Source organism: Mauremys reevesii, linkage group 3 (assembly GCF_016161935.1).
Source record: "Mauremys reevesii isolate NIE-2019 linkage group 3, ASM1616193v1, whole genome shotgun sequence".
NCBI classification, from domain to species: domain Eukaryota; kingdom Metazoa; phylum Chordata; order Testudines; family Geoemydidae; genus Mauremys; species Mauremys reevesii.
This window is the reverse complement of record NC_052625.1, coordinates 193,127,700-193,149,713: the sequence shown is the minus strand read 5'-3', so window position 1 is coordinate 193,149,713 and position 22,014 is coordinate 193,127,700. Positions and strand designations below refer to the sequence as shown.

At 47.4% G+C, this 22,014-nt stretch overlaps 1 long non-coding RNA gene across 1 annotated transcript in view; it reads left to right on the top strand.

Annotated features, from left to right (window-relative positions):
* Window positions 1–13,109: 13,109 nt before the first annotated feature.
* Window positions 13,110–22,014, top strand: part of LOC120401829 — a 42,418-nt gene continuing 33,513 nt past the window's right edge. The window contains exon 1 of the long non-coding RNA XR_005596765.1: window positions 13,110–13,603. This is a non-coding gene — a long non-coding RNA (uncharacterized LOC120401829). The remainder of the gene's footprint in view (window positions 13,604–22,014) is intronic.

The window sequence follows — 22,014 nt, the reverse complement described above, 5'->3', positions numbered from 1 at the left end:
TGTTGTGTAATCCAGTACAGGCCACCTTAGGACACAAGGGATAACTAACATGCTCCACTGAGAGTACAACCCCCTTGCCATATGGTAACTGGGAAGGTGAAGACGCAAATAGCGATGCAGTGAAGGCAGAAATGTTCAATAGCTATTTCTGTGCTGTATTTGAAAGGCAACAGGAGGAGGGGAGGCAGCATCTGCTAAAAATCAAACATTTTCAAATCACTAAGCCTGGATAACTTACCCCCAGAAGTCCCAAAGGAGCTAGCTGAGGAGCGCTCTGATCCACTAATGTTAATTTTTAACAAATCACGGGAAAATGGGGACATGCCAAAGGACTGGAGGACTGCCAACTTAATTCCAATATTTTAAAAGGGTAAAAGGGGTGGTTCGGGTAATTACAGACATTGATCTTGGGGGAAATAATGGAACAGTTAGTTCAGGCTCTATCAACAAGGAATTTGAGTCTTAAAATAAAATTAAGACCGGTCAACATGGTTTGATGAAAGGTGGGTCTTGTCAAACACACTTGTCTCTTTTTGATAAGGTTACAGATCTGGGTGGTGAAGATAACTGTTGATATAATACACAGTACTTGGATTTCTCAAAGGCATTTGACTTAGTGCCACACGATATTTTGATTAAAAACTTGTTTTATATGCAGGGGCGGCTCTAGCAATTTCGCCGCCCCAAGCACGGCGGTACTCCGCGGGGGGCGCTCTGGCGGTCGCCGGTCCTGCAGCTCCAGTGGACCTCCTGCAGACGTGCCTGCGGAGGGTCCGCTGGTCCCGCGGCTCCGGTGGACCTTCCTCAGGCGTGCCTGCGGATGCTCCACCGGAGCCGCGGGACCAGCGGACCCTCCGCAGGCACACCTGCGGGAGGTCCACTGGAGCCGCCTGCCACCCTCCCGCCGACCGGCGGAGCGCCCCCCATGGCATGCCGCCCCAAGCACGCGCTTGGTGTGCTGGGGCCTGGAGCCGGCCCTGTTTATATGGAATTAACAGGCACTATTAGATGGATTAAAATGGCTTACAGCTAGATCTCAAAATGTAGTTGCTGATGGGGAGATATCAATGGCCATTTCCAGCGAGGTCTCCCCTTGGTCCAATGCTATTTAATACTTTTAATCAAGGTTCTAGAGGATATGAAATCTTTACTGGTAAAGTTTGCAGAAGACAAAGATTGGAGGAGGACAGTTACTGTTATGGAGTGATCTGAATCACCTGGGTTAAGGGCACAGCCCAACAAAATGCATTTTAACACAGCCAAGTGCATCTGGGGCCAAGAACACAGGTTATAGCTAGAGACAGGGGTGGCTCCAGGCACCAGCACGCCAAGCGCGTGCCTGGGGCGGCAAGCCATAGGGGGTGCTCTGCCGGTCGCTGCGAGGGCAGCAGGCAGGTTGCCTTCGGCAGCATGCCTACGGAGGGTCTGCTGGTTCCGCGACTTCAGAAGACCTCCCACAGGTGTGCCGCCGAATCCGCGGGACCAGGGACCTCCCACAGGCAAGCCACCAAAGGCAGCCTGCCTGCCGTGCTTGGGGCGGCAAAATACCTAGAGTTGTCCCTGGCTAGAGAACAGGAGATTCTGTCTTGGAAAAGCAGTGATTCAGGAGTCACACTAGATAACTATCTCAACCAGAGGTCTCAGTGCAATGTAAGTTGTCTGTCCACCCCAGCAGAGCAATGCTGGGGCAAAAAGGACTAATGCGATCCTTGGATGTACAAAAAGGGGAATATCAAGTAAAAATGGGGAAATGATCGTGCCTCTGTACACAGCATAGGTAAGACCACTATTAGAACAGTGCATTCAGTTCTGGTGTTCACACTTTAAGAAGGACATGGAATTACTGGAGAGAGTTCAAAGGGAGGTCCACAAAAATGATTCAGGGGCTGGAAAACAAATCTTACGATGTGAGGCTTAAGGAACTCAATTTATTCAGCTCCTCGAAGAGACGGCTGAACGGTAACTTGATCACTGCATGTAGGTACTGACGCGTGGAAAAGAGATCTGATAGTGGGGGACTTTCAACCTTGCTAGCAAAGGCATAACAAGATCCAGGGGCTGGAAATTGAAGTTAGATACATTCAGCGTTGAAATAAGATGCAATTTCCGAACAGGGAGGGTGATTAAACATTGAAATAATTTACCAGGGAGGTGATGGACTCACCATTGCTTGGAGTCCTAAAAAGGAGATTAGATAGCTAAAAGACATGCTTTAATCAAGTTTCTGGGAACAATTCTATGCCCTGTCTATACTGGAGATCAGACTAGATGATCACAGTGATGCCTTCTGGCTTTAGTCTGTGAAAAACAAATCCCCGTTATTAATGTACTCAGCCCAGCTCTTTGCTAATCACATTCCCTCTCCAACTCTTTGTTAGACTGTAGATTCTCTGTGGGGGAGCACAGCACCCACACATTAGCTTAGGCATGATTTAGAGCTGATTGGAAATTTTCCAATGAAGCAAGTTTGAGTTGGAAAATGCCAAATCAGCAAATGGAAATGTTTGGTGGAAGTGTCTCAGTTTCGACAAACTGTCAGACACCAAGAGAGCTCAGACTCATGTGGTCTGTGGCTCTGAGTCAGCCCGACCATACGGTTTGCCACAGAATTGAGAACCCCAATGCTTGCAGGGTCTGTGGTCTGTGTGTGGACTGCCTCAGAGATGGGGACTCGCCTGAGCCTACCAGGTCGCTGGCTCTGGGACAGACCTACCGTCCCTCCCAATTCTGCAACAAGGAGCTCGAAAGCCATGGCTCTAGCCTGTGTTCAGCAGCTCAAGCTGGGGCCCTGAGGGTTTCCAGGCTCCCTGCAATAGAGCTGGGATCCCTAGCTCCTAAGCGGCCAGGCTCCCAGTTCAGCCATGGCTCCCAGTGCTTCCAGGCCCCCAGCTGCCCTTCAATCTGGCTGATGAGCTGGGAGCCAGATATTAGCCTGGCGCTTTGGAGTTTGGGCTCCCAGGGTCAATTTGGTTTTAGAAATTGTCTAAACAAAGTGTTTTGATTTATTGGAAATATTTTTTTTCTCCGCATTCCTTCTGTGGGAAACTTCAAAAATGATCATTTTGGTTCCAAAAGCCAACTCAATTTTTTTTCTGAATTTTCCCCAGAACAAAAATACTGATATTCAACCAGCTCTAGTCAGAGCCTGTGGGCGCTACTAGAACATTAATATTACATAGCAAGGCTGACGTTCCATGGGCATGTGAGGGCAATATCTGACCCACTCTTTACCTCCTTATTCTCTTGGCATTTCATTGCATCACAATACTAACCTCAGGCATAGGAACGGCATTACTCAAACTGCTAAGGGGTTTATTGACGGGATGGATTGATTAATGTTATTTGTGCCTCCCATCCATCCATGTCACAGTGCAGCAGCAGAGTGTTTATGACCTATCTATGGGATAACAACATGCTGATCCTAGCAGAGGATGCAATTGCTACCTCCCCTCTCTGGCACAACACTGTGCCCTCTCCCACAAGAGCTCCTCCCCATGGGTGAGATTTAGCAACCCAGGCATGAAGGTCTTGGCCAGCATACCCATGACTAGTTGGTTCATCAGCTGTTCTTGGAATGTTGTGTCCAAAATGATAAACGGGGGTTAGAGTCATAATAGTAATAAAGATGAACAGAATCCAAGCTGGATGCCTCTGGTTGCTATTACTGAGAAGAAAAATAAAAGCTTACCTACAGCTTGTGTCTGTGAGGTTGACAGTGATCAGGCAGGGCATGGAGTGTGGAAGAGTGAGGAGATGTCTGTCTAGCCCTAATTTGTGAGACTTGGGTTCATGTCTCAGCTCTGCGAGACACTTCTTGTGTGACCTTGGGCAAGTTGCTTAGGGCCAGATTTTTAAAGGTATTTAGGCACCTAAAGATACAGATAGTTGCTTAGTGGGATTTTCAAAAGCACCTAAGCAGATTAGCTGCTTAAGGGCTTGACTACACAAGGGCACTCAGGAAAATTAATCCAAATTAACTTTCAATGTGATTTAGTTAAACTACATTAAATATCTTTGTGGACTCTCTTATTCAGAAGGAAAGGGGCCTTAATTCAGTTTAGCTTAATTCACTTCCAACATGCATTAAACTAAACTGAATTAAGTCTGCTTTAATTCAGAATAAGGTTATGTCTACACTTAAAATGCTACTGTGGCACAGTTGCAGCTGTGCTGCTGTAGTGCTTCAGTGTAGCTAATCACTACAGCAACAGAAGGGACCATCTCATTGCCATAGTTAATCCATCTCCCCGAGAGGCGGTAGCTAGGTTGATGGAAGAAGCCTTCGTTCGACCTAACACTGTCTATGCCAGGGATGAGGTCGGTTTAACAAAGTAACTCAGGGGTGTGGATTTTTCACACCCGAGTGATGTAGCTGGGTCGGCCTAACTTTGTAGACCAGCCCAAAAAGTGTCCACAAAGGGATTTAATTAAATTTAACTAATCCACTTGAAATTCACACCTTTAGTTTAATTCGGATTAAAAATTTTCAATGTCCTCGTGGAAACAAGCCCTAAATCCCATTGAAATAAATAGGAGTTAGGACCTGAAACTGCGGATGCACTTTTGAGAATCCCAGTAGGCGCCTATCTGCATCTTTAGGCAACTAAATACCTTTAAAAATCTGTAAAAAGCTACAAAGAGTCCTGTGGCACCTTATAGACTAACAGACATATCGGAGCATGAGCTTTCGTGGGTGAATACCCACTTTGTCAGATGGAAATTTCCAGAGGCAGGTACAAATGTGCTGGCAAGAATCAATCTAGACTGATTCTTGCCTGCATATTTATACCTGCCACTGGAAATTTCCACCACATGCGTCTGACGAAGTGGGTATTCACCCACAAAAGCTTATGCTCTAATACGTCTGTTTGTCTATAAGGTGCCACAGGACTCTTTGTCGCTTTTTACAGATCCAGACTAACACGGCTACCCCTCTGATACCTTAAAAATCTGGCACTTAGTACAGGTCTACATTTAAAATGCTGCAGCAGCATAGTTGTTGCACTTCAATGGAGATGCTACCTATACTGATGGGAGGTCTTCTCCCGTTGGCATCAGTACCCACCTCCCTGAGAAGTGATAGCTGTGTTGACGGAAGAATTCTCCCATCAACCTAGCGCTGGCTACACTGGGGCGAGGTTGCTTTAACTGCATCACTAAGGGGTGTGGATTTTTCACCCCCGTGTGACAGTTATACCAACCTAACCTCCTAGTGTAGACCTGGCCTCAATCTCTCTGTGCCTCAGTTCCCCTTCTGTAAAAGATAATAGCAGTCCTTACCTTGCAGGGATGTTGTGAAGAGAAATACATTAAAGAGTATGAGGTGTTCAGTTACTATGGTAATGGGCACCATAAAAGTACCTAAGCTAGATAGTACTGTAATGGAGTCTCAAGTTGATGACTTCCTTACCACTAGATGCCAGGAAAAGTGGTCTGTAACTTAATACACTTCTCCTGTATATCCTTGGCCAACAAATGCTTTTGAAAACTGGCTTCCTATTTTGTGGAGAGACCATTACTATGTATATTACAGTAGCACTGAAAAGCCCCAGTGGAGGCTGGGAGGCCATTGTATGAAGCACTGTATGCAGTCAGAGATAATCTCTGCCCCGAAGAACTTACACTCTATAGAGACAAGAGAGAACGATACTTCCTTTCTCCCCATTTTACAGGTGACAAGGTAAGGTGCAGGGAGATCAACGGACTTGCCTGAGGTCACCCAGGGAATCTGTGACAGAGTTTGGAATTGCACCCAGGTCACCTGAGTCCCACTCCAGTAACTTAACCACACAGCCACCCTTCCTTCTCAAACCTTACAGCAGGGATCAGCAACCTTTGGCATGCAGCCCATCAGGGAAATCCGCTGATGGGCCGAGACGGTTTGTTTACCTGCAGCATCCACAGGTTCAGCTGATCGCAGTTCCCACTGGCCCCAGTTTGCCGTTCCAGGCCAATGGGGGCTGCAGGAAGTAGCAGCCAGCACATCCCTCAGCCCACACCGCTTCCACAGCCTGCAGCCAGTGGCAGCTGCAATTGGCCAAACCTGCGGACGCTGCAGGTAAACAAACCATCCCGGCCCGCCAGCGGATTTCCCTGATGGGCTGCATGCCAAAGGTTGCCGATCCCTGCCTTAGAGCCTTATTCACAGAGCCATATTGCACAACTTCTCTGTGACGCTTTCACTCCTGGAACTCAAGCCAAAGACCTTGGCTTTTCCAGACAAGGGCTCTCATTCTTCCCCAATTTAAAACAATAGCCACACACAGGGTCCCACTCATGTTCCTTCTTAAGGACTCTTCAGCCCGGAGTATTTATTGTGGTGCTGACATTAAGAAAGTGAGCTCACTGCTTCCCAGCCTCAGGGGGACCAGCTGCTCAGCTCATCTCTTCCAGACAGAGCGGAGCCTCTCAGCACCACAGATACAGAGCAGCCAGAGCTAGATCCTTCCCCACCAAGGGTGATAACCACGTGGGATAAGTGACTGAAGAAAAGACTGGGTGTCTGGCTTCAGCATCATTTCAGCCGAGAAAGCAGGACGATGAACCAAAAAGCCCCCAGGCACAGTGGTTCTCCAGCTCCTCCAGTCTGCCAACCCTTTCATAAGACATGGACCACTTCCCCTCCCAAGCCCCCTGTGCTTTGGCTTCAAGGTTTCTTGTTTTTCCCCAGCCTCAACATTTCTCTCTGTCCCAGGATTTCTCACTCAGGTTTTTTGCCACCAGGTTATTCCTCACCCTCTCCTATAGCCCTTTTCAGGGGTCACCAATGCCAGGCTATTGCTGTGGTCTGTGTCTGCTCTGCTTCCCCTGCCTCTCTATAGCAAGGCTGGCTGTGACCCTGGAGACACTGACCAGCCCTATGTGCAGTACTGGGAGAAAGGCAGATCAGCTAAATGGTGCTTGAGCAGTTCTCCTGATGCAGCCAACAGAGTAATCCGTGATAAGGTGGCTAACAATCTGGGAAAATAGAATATGTCCAGGGAGAATCCCAGAATTCTCAGCTTTTGCTTGCATGGGGAGATGTGTGGGCAGAGTATTTATTCTGCACCTTGCCTGATGGACATAGCTGAGCCTATACAATAGGATACACTTGGATACGGTGACATACTGGTTACAGGAGAGATGGGCCCAAGCTGAAAAATTCAGATCTGGATTTCGACAAACTCAAAGGGTGGCAGGGTCCAGCTACAGGTGTTGGTTTTATCTATTTAGAGAGATACCCAGTCATGAAATTCAGATCTGGGCTCTGTATTTACAACCCCACTCCCACCTACAGTTCTGGAATGTTTGGATCTTGGAGTCTGGTTGTGGCCTGTGATCTTGTAGCCCTTAGTCATCTGGGTTTAGGCTCACTGGCATCAGGGGATCTATTCACATCAGTGTCATGATTATATGGACTCAGCCTTTCTTAAACAGGAGGCTTTTAGTAAAGAAAACTGCACAGAGTCAAAAGTATATCCACACAGTTTGAGTTCTAGCTGTGTCTGTGTTGTTTTCCAGGGACCATCCCCTATCTAGACGGCATATAGCACACAATAAGGATTGAGTAATATGCTGCAAGGAAACATCATTACAGTGAGTAAGGGCTGCAGGATCAGGCTCCTAGTTTTTAAAGCAGCATAAAAGTTCCTGGTTGTTCCTCTGTGCAAATTGCATTTCTTTTTTATAGCGAGAATGAAGGCATTCTGCAACCAACATAGCTTCCCCTAAGATGGCTCCATGAGGCACAACGACACCTAGCCTGATTTATGAGCTGGTGATTTTGCTGATCTAGATGATTCCACAAATTTGCTTCTCGGCACCACAAAGATGTGGTCTCGGCTCAGGGAACAAAAGACAGCAGAATTAAAATCCCCAAAATTCTAAGCAGCCCCTTTTATTAGGCTAATATCAACACACATAGTATAGGCAAGCTCTCCTTCATGGCACAGAACCACTGAGCCAAATGGAGCAATGGACACACTCATTTACCCTGGTATTGGTTAGGAGCAACTCCACTGAATCAGTGCTCTGAGACTGGCATTGGGGCCTCATGGGATTACCCCAAGCAGCGTGGAAAGACTCCCAGTGACTTCAGTGGGAGTTGGATTGTGCCCTGACTATCTGACCCTATAGTGTCTGGATGCTCATTCGGGCTCCATAATTAATTTTTAATTATAATTTTAATTATGAGGGCTGAATTTTAATGGAGAAATTGTAAAATTTCACTGTACAGTCTCTCCCCAAGTCAGGTCATTATCAGATTCCTGTAATGAGTCTGGAATAAAACAAAGCCCCACACAGATTTCTTTCTGACTTGGACATGCAGAAGAACAATGCCATGGGGAAAAGGGGAGTTACCAGGACAAAATCTTCCATATCAGAAATGCAAAGCTGTCAGCAAGCTCTGACAGCCAAGAGAGGATACAGTGGATTCCATAATGCTTTATGGCAATTAAAATATTTCATTATTTATTCATATATCTACATGGCACTTCAGAGCATGCACTACTTTGGGCTCATAAATTAAGCATGCACATGGTTTTAATATATCATCTGCATCTTATACCAGGGTCTTATAATAGGATATTTAACTGCCAGTCATAGAATCATGTATCCACCCTGCAGGCATCATACAAAGGCAACCCAGGACAGTATTAAAAGGTGCATTTAAATCCCCACGCAAATGGGAGAAAGTGTGATAAATGGAGAAGCTTTGAACATGAGACAGTCATAAATAAGGCAGGTTGTTTTTCATGGTAAATACGGGGAAAAACGTGCCCCCTCCCCCCAAAAGCAAGCAATAACTGTAGGTTTTTTTTAAAAAAAGGAAAAGCGATGCCATGCAATCCATTAATTATTGTTAGCTTTGTTTTCTATCTGTAGTGGGGTAAGTAACTGGCACCGATAGTTTAGAGACACATACAAAGATGGCAAAACACCAAAGAGGAGCCAGATGTGCACACATTCATTTCAACGAGTTGCTCAGCAGCGTGGAAGGCTGGGTGACTCTCAGAGAGGAAGGCTGGTGCTGTGGTGAGCCAGACACCAGGGTTCAGTTTTCTGCTCTGCCACAGACTTTCTGGGTAACCTTGGGCTTGAGCACTTAAGGGGCTTCACTGCATTGTTAGCTTGAGGTATAACATGAGCTTTGTCCCTAACCCATCTCCCAGCCACACACACCAATCTCTAGCTGGTGTTAAGTGATGCTCTACACCAGTGGTTTTCAAACTGCGGGTCGCGACCCAGTACTGGGTTGTGGAATGTCAGGCACTGGGTCACGGCGGCTCCGGTCAGCACCACCGATTGGGCCATTAAAAGTCCCGTCGGTGGGGCTGCCTGGCTAAGGCAGGCTAGTCTCTACCTATTCTGACACCGCACTGCACCCCACAAGCGGCCAGCAGCAGGTCCCCCTCCTAGCCGGGGGGGCCATGGGGCTCCGTGCTGCCTGAGCACCAGCTCTGCACTCCTGGCCAATGGAAGCTGGAGGGGGGAGTGGTGCCTGCAGGTGAGAGCTGTACAGAGCCGCTTGCGCGCCTTCGCCTAGGTGCCAGACCTGCTACTGGCCGCTCCCAGGTATAGCGTGGTCTGCGGTGCCAGGACAGGCAGGGAGCCTGCCTTAGCACCTCTGCTGTGCTGCTGACCGGGAGCTGCCCAAGGTAAGCCGGCACCCCAACCCCACTACCCAATCCCCTGCCCCAGCCCTGAGCCCCCCCCAACCTGGAGTCCCTTCCTGCACCCCAAACCCCTCATTCCCAGCCCCACCCTGCAGCCCTCACCCCCACACCCCAACCCTCTACCCCAGCCCTGAGTTCCTCCCACACCCAAAACCCCTCATCCCCAGCTCTGCTGGGTCCAAGGCATCAATTTTCTTCAACTGGGTTGCCAGAAAAAAAAAGTTTGAAAACCACTGCTCTAAACTCTAGCTAGCTGGCCAGGCAGGAAGGGTGAATTCAAGCTCAATTGCTGGTGCTGGAGCTAGTAATGCGGGGGTGGAGGGGGGATGCAGCAGGTCGAGTTACAACTCAGGAGCTGCTAACCCAATCAGCGTGTGCAGCACCAGTGCTGTTTCACAGCGTGGGTCACTCTCAGTTGAGCTAGGCTAGCTTTCACAGAGTAATTTGAGTTACCTGCTGCAGTGAAGACAAGCCCTCTGTTTCTCTGTGCTTCAGTCCTGCATAAGCAAAAAGGGGGATATAGAACTTCCCTGCCTCACAGGGGTGTTGTGAGGCTAAATACGCTAAAGAGTTTGATGTTCTCAGATGTTATTATCCAAGGTAGATTTGATGGAAAACCAAACCTAGGGGCCTGCATCTCTTTGGTCCTTGACAGTGATCTGATGGCATGAAAGGACCGCAGAGGAAGCAGACCTGCTCACTGGGGTATATTCCTAGCATAGGGGCCTCTGCAAAGAAAAAAAGGGCTAATATAGCCAGCTAGCCTAGAGGTCATGCCAGAAGCATGGTCAAGGGCGGGGTCATGGCTGAAATGTCACTGCATTCTGCCTCTTCCTGGCTGCTGCAGTGGACCCCAGAGGCTGTTACGCCTAACCGTAAGTAAGAGCAACCACTAGGCTACTGTAATTTATGCCAGGATCTGGGAAGGCCACCAGGAAATCCCAGGCTATGCAGAGCACTATGGTGGTTTAAAAAAATATAGCTGGGCCAGAACATAGACCCAGGCCCGTGGTGTTTGCCATGAAAATGATGACTAACAAAGACACAGTCTTAGTAACGAGGCTGTGTTCAAACCAGACACTTCTGTTTCTTCGGGAGTTCAAGAAAGGTCTTGAGAGACTGTGCATAGCTGCCATGAAGTGGAAGCCATGCCTATTTGCTGACTCAAGCCTGCTAATGCCATTCAGAATGTGGGTGGGACAGAGGGAGGAAGAAATGAGGATGTCAGGTTTAGACAGTGGAGATTAGCATACATAGTGCCTGCCACCCTGGAACTTTCCTTTCTGACGTTGCCATGATGCAAGAGTGGATGGGCAAGTAACAGGTACACAGTTGTTTAATTCCACAGGTGTGTTGTGCAACACTCTCCCTCCCTCTCCTTCAATAGTCAATGGATTTCACAATAAGCAGGCTTGGCATTTATGAGTTGCAATTGTTTGTTTTTAGTTATCATTGCAACCAGGTGCAGGGGCAGATACACCCCTAGAGTAACTATAATGTCAGTAATGTTACCCCCAGAATGGGTTTTGCCTGAAGTCTTCAAAAAGAAGATTGATCATTTGTGCAATTTAAGAATGTTCATGAGACATTAGAACTATTAATTACTGCTATTATGTAGCCTTAGAGATCAGGCACCTGATTTTACTCTGCCTCACACCTTGTGTAGTCATTTGCACCCAGAACAGGTCTGTTATTGATTGGTATGGGCACTAGAATAAATTAGGAGTACATTGTACCTCTGAGTATAGTAATCAGTAAGATCAACACTCAGTGTATGGACCATTGTGCCAAATGAAACCAAAGCAAGAAGGATGGGATTGTCTAATGTACTCATCATGGATCTAACATTAGGCCAACAGTGCACACATTTGAAAATCCCACTTTCTCCACCAAAAAAAGCACACCCTGGACCAGATCTTCAGTTACCTCAACTCCCACTGTAGCCAGTGGATATCGAGGGCTTTCGGAACCTTACAGGGCTGCTCAGCAACTAGCAGGACTGGGTCTTTTGATCAGACAGATTTCACCTAGCACCAAGATCAACAGGTTAAAAAGAGCCAATGCCTAACTCCCAGAGAATAGCTCCCTGTTGAATGAAGGGGGAATGTCACGGGGTTTCTCTGTTCACTGCTAGGACTTCCTCTTGTAGCCACATCTGGGGAATAGCTCCACTTGCTCTCAAGCCCTCTTCCATCTGTCATTAGCACTGCAGCATTTTCTCCTCATGACGCTCCCTTTTCATGGCTTGGCCTTCTGGCCAGGTCACTGTAGTTTTCCTGTTCTGGGGTATCAAGGTCTCACTAGACTACCTGTCTGTGTTGCATTCTCAGCAGTCCTCCAATTCAAGGTTAGGCCACTTCCCCAGGATCTGGTAGGGGAACCAGGGCTGCCCACTACTTTGGGTTCCAGCCCAGGTATAGGTGCCAACTTCTCCTGGCGCCGGTGGGTGCTCCCCCCCCTGCCGCCGCCGCCCCAGCCCTGCCCCGCCCCCTCTGCCCATGCCCTGCCCCCATCCCAACCGTGTCCCTAAAGTCCCCGCCCAAACTCCACCCCCTCCCTGCCCCTATTGGACTCCTTCCCCAAATCCCCGCCCTGGCCCCACCTCTTGTCTGCCTCCTTCCCTGAGCACGCTGCATTTCCGCTCCTCCCACTCCCTCCCACAGCTTGTTCGTGGCGGCAAGTGGTGGGAGGAGAAGCGGGGATGCAGCACACTCAGGGGAAGAGGCACAGATGGAGGTGAGCTGGGCAGGTGCTTGGCTGCAGAGCACCCACCAATTTTTTCCCATGGTTGCTCCAGCCCCAGAGCACCCACAGAGTCAGCGCCTATGAGCCTAGGGACCCTACAACCAGCAGCTAAGATCTGTACTGTCCCAAAAACTTGCCACTGTTTCCCTGGGTTCCTTTCTACAAGGCCTCTATCAAGCTTCCTTCTCCATGGTATGTCCTTCCCTCTTGGTACGTTCTTCCCTCAGGGCCAGGATCCCAGGGCTTCTACTCTCCCCCTGGGTCTTCTCCTTTTCCCCCTCCAAGCTCAGCGGGTGACTGCAGGAATCCACATTTACCACCCCTTTCTGCTGCAAACATCCTGGCTTTATACAGGCCTGGCCTGCTGCTGGACTCCATCCTCAATCAGCACTTGTCTATCAAGCCTAACTCTCCCTGAGGTGTGGCCTATCCCATTACTTATCTCAAGCCACTTTAACACTCTCTGGCTAGTGTGAACACCCCATCACAGGGCTTTTAAAATGGAAGTGTGATAGAGTGCACCTGGTCTTTGTGGCACCCACAGGAGGCTATATGGCCCTACCACACCCCACCCCAGAAAAGGAGCTGTGAAGGTGGGTCCTCCAGGCCTGCCTAGAGAGGCCTCTTGGAGCCAGCCAATCAGAGACCAACAGGCTCAAATAAAAGGAGCTGCAGAGACTTAGCAGGTCAGTTCCTAGCTAGGACCAAATGGAGGAGGGTGGGTTGTGCAGGCTAAAGGCACTTGAGGGATAGCCAGAGTTTGGTTCTGGCTGAATTTGCTTAAGCTGGGAGAGAGAACCTGAGAACTTTAGCCCTAAGGTAAGAGATAAAGGGGTGATGTGGGAAGAGGCCCAGGGAAACTGTAACAACAAATTGAAGGCAGCAGTACATATCTGGTCCCTGGATTGGATCTGGAAGTAGTGGGTGGGCCCAGGTTCCACCACTGGCAAAATGATATAAACCCCAAGAGGGGGACAAGGCTTGTTTGGGAGCCCCAACAAAGGGCTGAATTCAAGGGGCCCAGAGCTGGGGCTGAAAGACAGTTGTTGCTGGACTCTGCTACCCTGGAAAGGGTTCATTTGGACTTTGTGACTTGGCCAGAGGGCCCAACCACTGCTAAGGTTGGCTGACAATCTACCAGGGAACTAGGAGTGAAAGAAGGACTGCAGTATTGCACCCAGTTGCCAGGAGATGCCCTAAAGGTGAGTGCCTCTCTGTTACAGAAAATTATTGGGGTTTTGACCCTGAGCAGTGATACTCCACTGGCTGGGAGATGCCAGTGGAAATATTGCTGTGAGCAGGACTACAAGAAGCAAGACAAAATGGACTTCAGCACCCTTTTGAAACACTGGTTTTATGTTGCAGTCCAAATCTCTATTAATGGTACATTACAAAATAGAGCACTTTTTCCATTCCATGTTGAACAAACAATGCTTTGCCTCTCCAGTCACAGCAGAATTAGGAAAAAGTGGGTCATGCATATAATTCTACAGCGGGAAACAAAAGGCCATTCTGCCCCTCTTGGATCCCTACTTATGGATGTTGCAGCAAATTAATGTAATTCTCAATTGAGTCAGGCATATAATTAATACATTTTGGTGATGACTCTTTATTATGCGGATGCTGGGAGTGTTCATGTTGCTATGAAAGAGACTAAAATAAATAAATCCTTTACGGAGTTCCTGTTCCACACACCCAACTCTTGTCTCTACTTTGCATTCTGGTTTTTCCTGTAACCTTATATTCTTGCTAATTATCCACAAGCTTTAAGGTCTTTGCTCAGATTCTTTCATCTATTTCTGCTCAGCTCCCCTTACTTTTTAATAATGGCACAGGCCTCATTATGTTAAACATGCTGTTCTAGGATATTTAAAATCCCCCTTAGCTGTGTTATGCCTGTGATATCTCCTATATGCTCACAGGCACTGGACAATTCAGTAAAGTGGGGAACTGAGGAGGGATATACACAGAAGTGAGAAAATATTGGCAGATGACCTAGTGTAAGGGCCAGATCATCAGCTGGTGAAAACTGGTATTGTTCCATCGATCTCAAAGCTATGCTGATTTTGACCAGTTAGGGATATGGTCCTTCATTTAGGATTCTCTGAAGGACAAAGTTGAGTGCAAGATACCCAACAATAGAAGAATAATCTGTACATAGTGCAGTGAGTGTCTAAATGTATACACCTCACTGGCTGAGTTTTGTTATTTCTTTGCTATTAAAACAGCAGACCCAAATACAGAATCACAATGAATATACATATCCATGTGCTGCTCAAAGCACACTCAGATCTGAAAACAGAGTCAGCAGGAGGTTTTCTGATTAAAAAAATATTGTCCCAAGAGGGGAGGGTATAAAGGGCACAAGGAATCAAAGTGGAGAAGACTGCTTTGAGGGCCTAGCAGAGAATCGATGCATTTTTGCCTTGTTTTGGTCAGAAATCTGACAGCCACTCGCCTCTGAGCAAAACTGAACAGAAGAAAGGAATGTAGCCAAATCACTACCATCATCCTGGGGTTGGCGGAGGGGCAAGGTTATGTGATCTAAATGTTTCTCCCAACTTGTCAATTCATACATTGCCAGCGCACTTACTACAGTGGAGACCAAGGTCAGAGCAATAGATGGTGTGCAAAAGCAGCCATACAGGTCTGTGATCTGGCTCCCTCCACTCCCCTCCAGACCCAGCTTCCAGTCCTTGATCATGTCTTTCTTCTCTCTCCCAGAAGGCATTCTAAGGGGATTCTTCAAACAAACAGAAAAGTCGTCTCTCCTCTTCCTTCCCTGGTATGAGAGGGACATCCATAGGAAAACAGAGGCCACGGCGACTGGGATATCGGGAAGTCTTCCTGGTTCAGCCCTTCGGGCTTAGTCTAAAACGGGGTCTACCTCCAGCCTCTCCTCGTAGGGCACACTGCTTTGAGGCTGGTAACTCTGGGAGCGGGGAGGCCTGCTGCTGTCCCCATCTCAGCAGGCCTCTCTGCTGTCTGAGGTGGGGCAGCCTTCTTCCTGTTCACTCCCCTTCCTCTGGGAGGTTTTCCCTTTTAAGCTTCCCCACCCTCCAGGCAGAGGTGAACCTTATTGGACCTCTTGCAGGTGAACCTTATTGGTGCTGAACAAGCCCAGAGGAACTTCTTTGTCTCCTCTCTAGGGGTGTGTGAGGGAACACGCCCTCACTCTGGCAAACACATACAGGCACTTTTCAAAGCATTACAGCAACTACTACACTACATGCAAAGTATTTCACAACATAACTAAGGGCTTGTCTACAAATGAAAGTTAACCCTTAGTAAAGCAGGGTGTGAATTCAAAGTGGATTAACCATTCCTGATTAACTCCATGTTTGGACCTTGTGAGGCCCACATCCTCAAAGGTATTGTGGCTCCTAACCAAAGTGGATTAAACTAATTCAGGAAAAGGCACTCTTAAGCTATGTCTACACTGCGCACCTTACAATGGCGTGGCTGTGCCGCTGCAGCCGTGCTGTTGTAAGATGCGCAGGGTACCCACTCTTTGTCGTCAGAGAGCTCTTGCGGTGACAAAATAAAACCACCCCAAATGAGGGGCAGTAGCTTCGTCTCTGGGAGAGCAGCTCCTGCCGATGAAGTGCTGTCCATACCGGTGCTTTATTGTTAAAACTTTTGTCGTTCAGGGGTGGGTTTTTTCCACACCCGAGCAACAAAAGTTAACAAGGAAAGTGCAGTGTAGACATAGCCTTGTTCCAGAGTAAGACAGGGCCACCCGGGGGGGGGGGGGGGCAGCAAGTGGGACAATTTGCCCCAGGCCCCACAGGGGCCCCCATGAGAGTTTTTTGGGGTCCTTCACTCGCTCCAGGGGCCCTGGAAAACTCTTGCCGGGCCCGGCCCCTGGAGCTTCTTCCGCTCCCAGTCTTCACCGGCGGGGGGTCCTTCGGCAGTAATTCGGTGGTGGGGGGTCCTTCTGCCGCCGAATTACCACTGAAGACCTGGCTGCACTTCGAAGACCCCAGGCTCCCGGAATCCTCTGGGCGGCCCTGGAGTAGGAGCATCCACACAGGGAGTTAGTCAGAAATAGCTATTCTGTGTAGACAGTTCTGCAGCCTATGGGACTTTGAGCAAGTGCAAAAATACTGCATTCCTCTCCCCCAGCTACCCCTAACTGGTACCACTGCTGTATAGGCTAAAGTTGGATTTGAAGCGGTGACTTCTACATACCCCATTAGAAATCCACTAAAGCAGTCACTTCCCCAACTGCTGGTTTTGCTCATGGTTATTCAGCAGTTAGATATGTTGCCAAACAAGGTCTATAAAGAAATAACCACATAGAACAAATCCCTTGATGTTTAACTTTTACTACAAGAGTAAAAACTGGACTAACTCCTACAATTTCACAAATATTTCATCCCTCTGTACTCTCATCACTTACTGAGAATCTCGGGATTACACTCAAAGCAACTAACAGACTCTGCATCAAAGGGCCTCTTGGGTTTTGTCTTTGTGATCCATCTGCCACTTTCAAACACAAAGACGTGTGGTAAGTAACAAACATGTTTGTACTGCAATTTGTCCCCCGCCCCCCATCTCTGCTTACATTTACTATTCCTCTAACAGTTTAATGACATGCCATTTCTCGGAATTGGGAGGAAGAACACCAAGGAGAGCAATAATAATTATGCAGTAGACTATTAGTTCTAGGATGTAGCTATTATGGTTAGACGTAATTCTCCGGGCCAAGTAATGCCAAAAACAGGGTCCTAGTAAATGACAGGTTAGTGAAAGAGGGATCTCAGCCTTCCAACAAAGGGCTTTTTGGACCTTGCTGTACTTTCTCATTCAGCTGAGGTGCAGTTGTTGGTGACAGGGTGGGAGGAGACCCTGTCCAGTGCAGGGCGAGTGCGTCCTGTCACACTCTTAACCCCAGTCTATAAACTCACCCTCCTTAGCAGGGGAGTGTGGACCAATGGCCAGAGTCAATAGATTAACCCCTCTTAGCAGGACAGTAAGGCCTAGTAGCCCCAAACAGTACATTTGCCCCATGAAGACAGGGCAGTAAGACCTAGCAGCCAGAGTCCCTAGATTCACCCTTCTCAGCAGGACTGTGAGGCCTAGTAGCCAAAGTAAGTTGGGAAGGGAGCTGCCACACACAGGGAGTGGGGTGGTAGCCCGGGTGTGGGGGGGGTCCAGGCCCTCCCTCTCCACTGGACCTCAGCCCAGGGCCCTGGTAGTGGCAGGGGTACTTGCCACTGAGTCAGTGGCAGGTTCCGACCAAAACACGCTGACTCAAAAGTCCAGTTCACTAAGCGGGCCAGTATCTAATTCTCCAGGGCTGCTTCCTAGCATGGTTCCCATTGCTGCAGTCTGGGTGTCTCTGCTGTCTCTGGGTTCCCAGGTCTGTGCTGTCCCCGACGATTCCTGATGCAGCGAGGTCTCTGTGAGTACCTTGGCATCTACCCAGGTTATGGCATCTCCGGCCCCCACAGCCTTGGGCTTCAACTCTCTTTGGCTGGAGCCAGCAGAGTACATCCTTCCTCCCCGGTAGCAAGCCCCAACTGAGCTGAGCTCCTTCTTCTTATATCAATGAACCTGGGGCATGCCCAGTAGATAAAAGGAGGTGTGGGTCCCTCAACCCACAATGTAAGGTTAACTCTTCCCCATCCAGTGCAGGGTGAGTGCACCCTGTCACAGTAACCTTAAATTGGATGGATGATTGGCCTGTAATGGGAATATGAATTAATCTTTGGAACTGAAAGCCTAGCTGATCATGCCTGATCTTACTGCCCATGTGTTTTGTCCACTGACAGTCTCTTCTCTTCCACCTGCCTTGTTCAGATGTCCATCCTCCATAACTATCTTTTGAGGTTACTGATGCTCATTCTTCATTAACCTTTAGTACCTATACAGAAGTTTTCATCTTTTAAGACTTTCCAACTATTAATTAATGAATCCTCACAACACCCCTGGGAGGTGAGGAATAAAATAGTATTGTCCCCATTTTACAAACCAAAGAAGTTAAGTGATTTGCCCAAGACCATATAACAAGTCAGTCCTGGAGTTGGGATTAGAACTCAGGAGCTCCTGGGTCCCACTCCCATGCTCAGACCAATATGCCACTTTTCAGTACCTTAGACTGCAGCTTTGACAAACCTTCACAATGGACAGACTGGAAGCAGCATTTTGCAATTTTTCAAATTGCTACAAATCTCCATAAGGAAACTGAAGATATATAAGTATGCTCTTAATTTATGCTCTGCCTGCCTCTTCATGGCATATCTTAAGTCCTTTGACTTTACCGAATACAGTCACAGATGACTGAAAAAGTTCTGGCTATAGTTGTAGCGTACTTTTTACCTCAGAGAAATGTCATTTATGAAAGAGCATGTTTTCCACCAGATAATTCAAAGACCAGGGGAAAATGTGGAATATTTTATAAGAGCTCTGCATGCATTGGCTGAAAACTGACTTTGGAATCACAAAACATGAAAATATCAGACAGGTTGGTTATTAGATTAATAGATAAAAATCTTTCACAGCAGCTACAATTAAAAACAGACTTAACCCCACACATTGCCATACAAATAGCAAAGCAGTTTTAGCTGGCAAGACAGCAAAACCAAGAGCAACCTGCCCAACTTGAAAAACAAGAAACTAATTTAGAAGCTGTTAACGGATTTACAAGTACTACAAGTCATCAGTAGAAGACCCCTGCAGCAAGGAGAGAGAAATCCCAGGCTAAGAGGGACAAATTTCAGTTAAACACCAAAGCCTTAAAGTCTAAATGCACAAGATGTGGAAAACTCATAGCCCATCAGATGTATGTTTCATCAAATGCACAAGGTGTAATAAATACATAAAAAATATAGACGTTTTGCTATACCAGTTGCTTGCTACACCAAAACAGGGAGCTGACTCATTAGACAATCAAGAGCCATTGTTCCTGGGATCTATCATGTGTGATGACAGAGCCTGCCTGGAGAGTGAAACTGACCATTAACGGAAAGACTATGGACTTTAAAATTGATTCGAGCAGAGATCAGTCATCTCAGAAGGGACTTACAATTATCTTCAACTCCTCCCAGATCTGAAGACACCTGACACAGCTCTGACTAGCTCCAGAGGTGCTCTGAGCCAGTTCACCACAGTAACAACTTACATTCTGAATGCAAAGCTTTTGTCTTTGTATGTGATCGTGGCAGCTGGGATGGGCCTAGTGAGAAAGGTGGAAGAACTCTATGGCTCAAAATGGTGGTCAGCTGGCAGAGGGTCGGTTGGGCTGAAACCTGTTATCCAGCAGCACCAACAATATTCACAGTCTTGTACAGAACATAGAGAAAAACAATAGTTCTTGCCTAAAGGAAGTGCTGAGCACCCCGAGCTCCACTGATATCACTGGGTGCAAAGATGCACAGTGTGATAAATGCCTGGAGAGATGGGCTATCGTGCAAGGACCAGGCTCTGAGACAAACCAAAGAGAGCAGCTGAGATACAAAGTATCAGCTGTACAGAGAAGGGAGGCATTCCACAGAGGGGTTTTTTTTTTGCAGGTGATGAATTAGCAATAATAGGCTTAATCTGGGGACATATTGAACCCAAGAGTACATACCTCCTCCTGTTGGGCTAGTTCCCATCAATACCAATGGAATGTAACTTTACTCCATTCCTAGACACTGAAGTATATTAACACCTAGCTAAGGTACTTCTATGGCCCCCATCCCTGTAGTATCTGAGCACCTCAAAATGTTTCATGTATTTATTGTCAGCACCCCCTGCAGATAGGGAAGTGCTACTATCCCCATTTTACAGGTGGGGGAACTGAGGCACAGAGACTAAGGCACTGATTTGTAAAGGTGTTCAGGCATTGATCCACTTGGCATTGCAAGCCCAGTGATTTAAATGGCTAAATCCCACTTTTAAAAGTCTGAGACTAGGCTCCTAAATGCCTAAATTGCTTTTGAAAATGGGATTTAGCTATCTAAATCGCTTAGGCCTTGCAACTCACCTAAACACCTTTACAAATCAGGGTCTAACTGACTTGCTCAGGGTCACACAGGGGAGCGGTAAATAATGAAGAGGATAGGTCACTGGTAGAGTGTGATCTGGATCGCTTGGTAAGATAGGCCCATTTAATACAGCTCAATGTAAGGATACACTCTTTGTTCCTGGAGGTGTACGCCATACTTACACAATGGGGGATGCAATCCTGCAAAGCAGTGACTGGAAAAAAAAAGTGGCGATCATGGTGGATAACCTGCTGAATGTGAGCTCCCAGTGCAACAGTCTGGCCAAAAGGGCTAAAGTGATCCTTCGATGCATAAAATAGGGGAATCTTGGTGTAGAGAGGTTATTTTACCTCTATTTGGCACTAGGGTGACTGCTGCTGAAGTCCTGTGTCCAGTTCTGCTGTCCATAACTCAGGAAGGATGTTGATAAATTGGAGAGAGTTCAGAGAAGAGCCAAGACACTGATTAAAAGATTAGAAAATCTGCCTTACAGTCATTGAGCTTTTGGAGTCTCTCTCTTTAGCTTAACAAAAAGAAGGTTAAGGGGTGACTTGATTCTATAAGTACCAACATGGGAACCAAATATTTGATGGGCTCTGCTTTCTAATAGAGAAAGTATAATACGATCCAATGGCTGGATGTTGAAGCTAGACAAATTCAGACTGGAACTAAAGTGTAAAGTTTTAACAATGACCAATTTTAACTGGAACAATTTACCAATGGTCATGCTGGATTCTCCATCACTGACAATTTTTAAATCAAGATTGAATGTTTCTTCTAAAGGATATGCTCTAGGAATTAGTTTGGGGAAGTTTTCTGGCCTGTGCTAGACAGAAGGTCAGACTAGATGATCATAATGGTTCCTTCTGGCTTTGGAGTCTATGAATCTTGTCGGGCTTGGTTAGCAGCCTGTAGCACTGTGCAGCTGACAGTATCACTGACACATTGGTTCCTCTGTTGCTAAGCGATCAGATACTTGTCTTGTTCTCCTTATCCAACACATGCACAGCACAGCTGTTATGGGCATGCCTCCAATGCCATCTCTAACTCACCTAATCATAGAGACTCTCCTGTGCTCTACAGGGACCTGTGCAAACCTCCCCCCCGACTTGTTCTGCCTGGGTTTGACGTACCTTAATTGTGCTTTTAGGTTGCCTGGGCTACCCCTAGCAGTGTCACTGCATGAAGATGGACAGACGCTTCACTGCTGTGATAGAAGCAGCTCCATGGACGACCTGGCTCCATGTACCAAAGCTTAGAGTCAATAGCCTTGCATAACTACCCCCACACCACACCTCAGCTCAGACAATGAATGAGCCAGGTCAAAGAACTAGTTGTCATGGTTATATTCACTGCTAGGGTACCGTACATGACCACAGACCAGTGTGATCATGGCTCTCTGAGTCTGTGATGGAGGTAAAGCCTTCACTGAATTTTTAACTATATGGATTTCAGCTTCCAGGGGACAGTGTATTCTGGATCCCAGGACAAAGAGGTGTGTCAAGGTTTTGGGGCAGAGGCTGTGGTTTTCTAGGTCTCCTCTGAAGCACTTTGTACTCTTTAGGTGCTGATAAAGACCATGTAATTATAGTTGTGGAGTGGTCCAAGCCACTTGCTAAGCAAGGTGAAAGCTATCTTAG